The 6000-nt window shown below is 32.7% G+C and overlaps 1 non-coding gene across 1 annotated transcript; it reads left to right on the top strand.

Annotated features, from left to right (window-relative positions):
* The first annotated feature begins 3157 nt into the window (after positions 1 to 3157).
* On the top strand, positions 3158 to 3264 carry LOC149513804 (small nucleolar RNA R71). The gene has a single exon (XR_016330174.1). It is a non-coding gene; the product is annotated as a small nucleolar RNA R71 (small nucleolar RNA).
* Positions 3265 to 6000: the final 2736 nt, after the last annotated feature.

Raw genomic sequence — 6000 nt, 5'->3', positions numbered from 1 at the left:
ATTTTTTTTACCTGAATTGGACCGGTCAACGATCTGGTCAACGCTCGGTTCGGTTCGGCGATTCGGCTCGGTCTGGACGGTACAATACCGGTTCGGTTCGGTCTGGGCGATTCGGTTTCGGTCCAATCAGACTGGTCAGAGGCTGATGAAGGAAACTGATCGCGGGTCAGGTGCGCGGATCTCGAGTCAAGTCACGGGTCGACTCGCGGATCCTCTTTGGTCGAAACGACATCGTTTTGACCCTATGCTCAAAACGACGTCGTTTTGCTTTTAATGATTTCTATAAATAACTGAAAAAAAAAATTTTGCTCATTCTTTCAGTTTTTCAAAAAAAAAAAAGGGAAGAGAGCTCTGGGGTGAGCTCGTCGGTCGGTCGTCGGACCACTGTGCCGACCTCCGTCTGGGTTACCGTCGACAGTCGTTGCCGGTGGTTTTCGATCATCAAAAAAGGTGAAAATTCTTTTGAAAGTTCTCTACGATGCGATCTTTCCAGATCCGATGTCCTTTTTACCGGAAATAACCTCGATCGACGTAAATTGGGGCTCAAAGTTTCGGTCTCCTTTCTTTTTTTTTTTGACAGAATCAACTGATCTCTCTCCTTTTTTTTAGGTGGCTTTCTGGCGCTGGATTCCCCGTTTCAGGGGACTGTTTTTTTTTTTTATGTTTTTGTAAAATTTTTTTTTTTTTACAGAAGCTGCCCTTTTTTTTTTGGCTTTTTTTTTTTGCCTCCCTCCCTTTTTGGTCTGGTTTGCAAGCTCTATTCATAGAGCATGTTGGGATTCAAATCTCAGATTTTTTGAGATTCGAATCCTATTTTTCAACTAAAAAATCACACTTATCGTCCGTGATTGGTGGCTTGTCGGTCGTTGGCAGCTATCGGTGGTGCTTTTGACTTTAGGGATTGTGTATTTAATGCAATAGATTTGAACCAGATAAGGATGAAGAAAAAGGAAAAAAAAAAGGAAGAAGAAGACAAACGCAGAAATGGGAAGAAAAGAAAGAGAAGAAGAAAAAATTAAATAATAATAATAATAATTAAAAAAATGGTGTTTAAATAATAATAAAATAATAATAAAATTTTGGGTTGCCTCCTAAACAACGCCAATTTTGGTTAAACTTGACCATTTATAAAAATCATCTTGTCTCTTTAGAAAGGAGTTTACCTTACTACCTCATTCTTAGAGGAATGACATAAACAAAATTGATTTTAAAATGTGTACTAACTATCCTAGTAGGAATAATATAGACAAAGCTTGAGTTCTTTATGGGGTTGACATTGCTGAAGCTAAGGGTTGCCAAATGGTTTTGAATCATAGAGTCAGAAAGCTTATATACTAGGTCAAACTCTCTATATTTACATCATTTTCATCTTTAAGAACACCATACTCTTCAAACACAAACTTCAACATTTTGTTTTTAAATATAAGGGTAAAGCTAGAGTCATAAATATCTATTAAAACCTTGGCAATCAATAGGAAAGATTTTCCTAACAATAATGGAGCTTCATCATCCTTCATTTCTAAAACAACAAAATCTACAAGGAAAGCATATTTACTAACTTTCACAAGCACATTTTTTACTATCACTTATATTAATTTAGCATACTGATTAGTAAATTTAAAGTTGAACTTTGTAAGCTTCAACTTTTCACACCCTAGCTGCATAAAAATATTCAAAGCCATTAAAATTATATTAGAGCCAAGATCATAAAGAGCATCATCAAATTTTAAATGTTCAACTTTGTAAGGAATAATAAAACTCCCTGGATCTTTTTACTTTCTAGGCAAGAGTTGTTGAAGTTCAAGGTTTTAATCATTTACAAATGTGGCTTTTCTTAATTCTAGTAGTTTTTTTTTAAATAAGCATTGGAGAAGGTGGTGTTATGTTGAAATATTGTCTGTATATTCTGACAATCATTCTTGGTCTTGTTTGCACTTCTTTCTCTACTTCTTCCTCTCGATATTCTTCTTGGCTTGCTTCTTTTTGGATTACCCCTTTTGACTTGCTTCATTTTGGATTATTTTTTCTTGAACTATCCTCTCAATCTCAAGCTGAATGCTTTCTAATAATGCTCTCCCTACTTACAATAGCATTTGCCATTTTTCATCAAACCCTTTAACATATTTTTCAAGATCTTCCTCATGTCCATCTTAATATTTTTTACCTTAGGATCTTCTTCATAGGGTTCAATGTTTTTAAGGGATTCCAGTGCCATGGGATCAAATTCCTCTAGAATTTCTCTTTCAAATCACAAGAGTTCTCCATATTCTAACATGTCTTCCTTTCTCATAAAATCTATCTCAAGTTGTTTTACAAAACTGGAGAGGTTTACCACTATAGGTTCATCTATAAAATCATTTTTCTCATCAGAATCTTTCATTCTATCATTTCTCAAAAAATAGATAGTATTACAACCTTCCTTACCTTGTCTTTTGAGGCTGGATTCAATGTTACTGGTCAAGGTACCTTAAAGTGGTTGGCTATAGCTTGGGTTAACTGATCTATTTTGTTCTCAAGGTTTTTAATTGATACAGCTTGACTTTGGATATTGGCATTATTGACCTGCATCAATTAGGTCAACATATCCTCAAGAATGGATTTCTTTCGTAACGGTTGGTTGTAAGTTGATGGATTAGGGCGATAATTGTTGTTTTAGTTGTTCTTGGATTGGTGGTTTGGTTGGTTCAAAGAAAAATTATAGTGGTTTCACCATCTAGGGTTATAGGTATTACTATAGGGATTGGGGTTAAACTTAGCTAGTTGGATGTATAAGATGGGTTTTATCTTAAATTAGCAATTTTCAATGCAATGGGGTCCTTCACATATATCACAAGTCACAAAGTGGTTTAGGATTACATTCACATGGTTGATCTGGGGTTGGGCTCTTAAAGCTTCTATTTTTTTTTTTTTTTTTGGTAAGGGTGGCTAATTGGGAATTGATAGAAGTGATAGTATCTATCTCAAATAAACCAGTAGGTTTTTTTTTTATTTTTCTCTTCATGTCCCATTAATAGTTGTTAACAACCGTCTCTTCAAGCAGTTCATTTGCTTCTTTAGGAGTCTTGTTCATAATTGTCCCTCCAGCAACTGAGTTTAAGGTAGTTCTCATTGGTGGTGTAAGACCATTGTAAAAAATATGAATTTAAAGCCACTGGGTAATCTATGGTGTGGGTATTTCATTAATAACTTTTTGAATCTTTCCAATGCATCGTATAATGTTTCACCATCTATTTGCAAAAATGTGGTGATCTAATTCCTTAACTTGGTGCAAAAAACTTTACTATAAACTTTTGTACCAAATCATCCCATGTTGTGATTGAGTTAAGTGGTATGATGTCAGCCAACTTTTCACTTTGTTCCTGAGAGAAAAAAAAAATAATCTTAGTCTAATAGCATCATAAAAAACATCATTATAACGAAAAGTATCACATAATTCAAGACAATTGAAAAGATAAAGGTTAGGATCATCAGTAGGTTGCCTCTAAACTACACAGAAGCTTAAACCATTTGTATGATTGAAGGCTTGATCTCAAATTGTTGGCTTGAATGACTAGTCTTCTAATGAATGATTGAAAACCATCAGAATTGGGAACTGCATAGTCCCTTAAGGTTTTTTGAGCTTCATTATTTGCATTTGTCATTAGTGTTGATGTAGTGCTGTTAATTTCTCTTTTCTTCTTCTTCTTAATGTTCTTTCAATTTTTTGATCAATTGGAGCTAAGTCAACACTTTTGGATCTGCACATGCAAATAAGAAAAAATCAAAGAAAAATTAAAGCAAATAAAAGAAAAAGAGTCTAAATTATAAAAGTTTTAAAAAATTTTAATGACATTGAGAACACAGCTATAATCCATGGGTGCAACACCAAAAGCTTAATTGCTACTTTTTGTATAGCTTGCAACAGATCAAGTAATAAATAGAAATATTCTAGTATTATCTCCTAAAGGATTATAGATTGCAATGTTGGATAGCTCTCCAAGTACCAATGGTGAAAGCTTAAAACTTTATATCTAAATAATTAAAAATTTAGGGGTTGATTGCAAAATAAAGAAAAGAAAAGATTAAGAAGCAGTGTAAGCTTAGATCTTGATTTCACCAACTCTTACTTGGGAAGTAAAAAAGTATAACCACAACTAGATCTAAAAGAACAATAAGTAAAATCTTAAAAACAAGAAAAAATAAGATTGTTGAATGCTTGTAAAGATTTTGAAATAAAGATTGCACAAAAACTAAACTTGTATATCATCAAAGAAGAACAGCTTAAACTCATAGAGAATTAAAAAATGCTTAAATCAAACTTGTAAAAGAAAAGATTGCTAGAAAGTAAAAACAATGCTTAAGACTAGAACAATGAAAGAAAATATCCTAGAAAAATACTTCTTGTATTCAAATAAAAAAATTTAAAGAAACAAAATTTTGTTATTGATAAATATGTCATCTAAACTAATAATTAAACTAAATTAAAAAGAAAAGAACTAAGAAACTAAAAAGAGAAAAGAAGAAAGAGATAAGGGATGGGGCGTAAGGCTTCCCTATTTATATTAAGGAATTCGGAAAACAGTGATTTGGAGATGCTTTTTGGGTTAATCGGGAGTGCAGTAATTAAGGAATTTTGTCCAAAATATGCTTTTTTCACTTCAGCGTGATCTGGATCAAGGCAGAAGCCATTGTACTAAAGTATTGTCCCAATCTGTAAATATAAGTAACTCAATAAAAGCAGCATTGCAATAATTTAGTTTTCTACAAATTAAAAAAAAAAAAGGCTATTAAAAAAGCCTTTGAGCAACATCACGATTGATTTGTTAATAGTAACAAAGGAGTAATTTAGGGCTCAAAGATTATTCTCCTCTTCCTGGATAAATTACCCATTTTCTGATTTGCATCAAAATCCTACTCTTTAGCTTCGCTTTGAGGAGCTTTGCCTATAATGGATGAAGGCCTATTGAGTTAATTACCAAGATTTCTTTCAACTTTGAACCCGAAACCAGAAATTATACTCCTTCAATATCAAACCAGAACCAGAGAAGGATCTATAAGAACCAATGATGATGATCAACCGTGTATGAAAAACTAAAGAAGAAAAAACTCCAGCACCCAATGTCCCCAGTGACAAAGCAAATTCTCTTTTGGGCTGTTAAGTGAGCTAGCAATACTGCTTTATCAGTACTTTGTAAACTGGTTTAATCAAAATAAAATGACTCTACCTCTAAAAAAGCCACACAAAATTTTTTCGATACTTGCAGTTGTCATAAATCGAATCTGGTAAATGAAACTAAAAATTTATTGACAAAAGCCATGCGAAATTTGCAAAATTTGCTTGATGATCTTTTTCCAAAGTTTCGCCCTCTCTTTTTTTAGTTGATTCAACGGCTAAGCTGCTTATTTACTGGATCCATACATGTAAGCTGTAACGTCTTCCGTTAGGATTAATCATTCAGGCTTTCTGTCGATTCTTGATTTTTATTTTCTTGTGTCGATGAATAAACACTAACTACAATAAATTGATCTCTTTAGTTTGTTAGCACTCTGTCTTTGACTTTCATAATTTTTTTTTTCCCAAAAACTAAAAATATCGAAGTAGAGAAGCTCTGAGAGGTTCAATTATACTGATTGAGCAACAGGATCAAGCACTGTTAATTCTACTTCAAAAGGTCTAAAACAAAATTTTTAAGTATACCAATGAAGCTGATTCCAAAAAACTAGACTTTAATTAAAATTTATGCAAACCAAGTTCTACAAAATTCAAGTTTTCTAATTAGCCAGTTAGCTAATGAAAATTATACAATGTTTATTGTAAACTTTTGTCATTAATCTCATCAACCCCATAAGGGACCAGATGAAGATTTCGAGAACCTGAAATTATACCATGTCAAATAATCAAATCTTATTATATAATGAACTTAAGGTTTAACTCAATTATCCGTATCACTTTTAAGAGATGACATTCAATATATCTTAAATTAAATTTTAGCACTTGCAATTTTTATGTTCATATTAAAA

This window comes from Durio zibethinus, chromosome 18 (assembly GCF_047325235.1).
Source record: "Durio zibethinus cultivar Kanyao isolate XHJ-2024 chromosome 18, ASM4732523v1, whole genome shotgun sequence".
NCBI lineage: Eukaryota > Viridiplantae > Streptophyta > Magnoliopsida > Malvales > Malvaceae > Durio > Durio zibethinus.
This window is presented reverse-complemented; position numbering and strand designations above follow the sequence as displayed.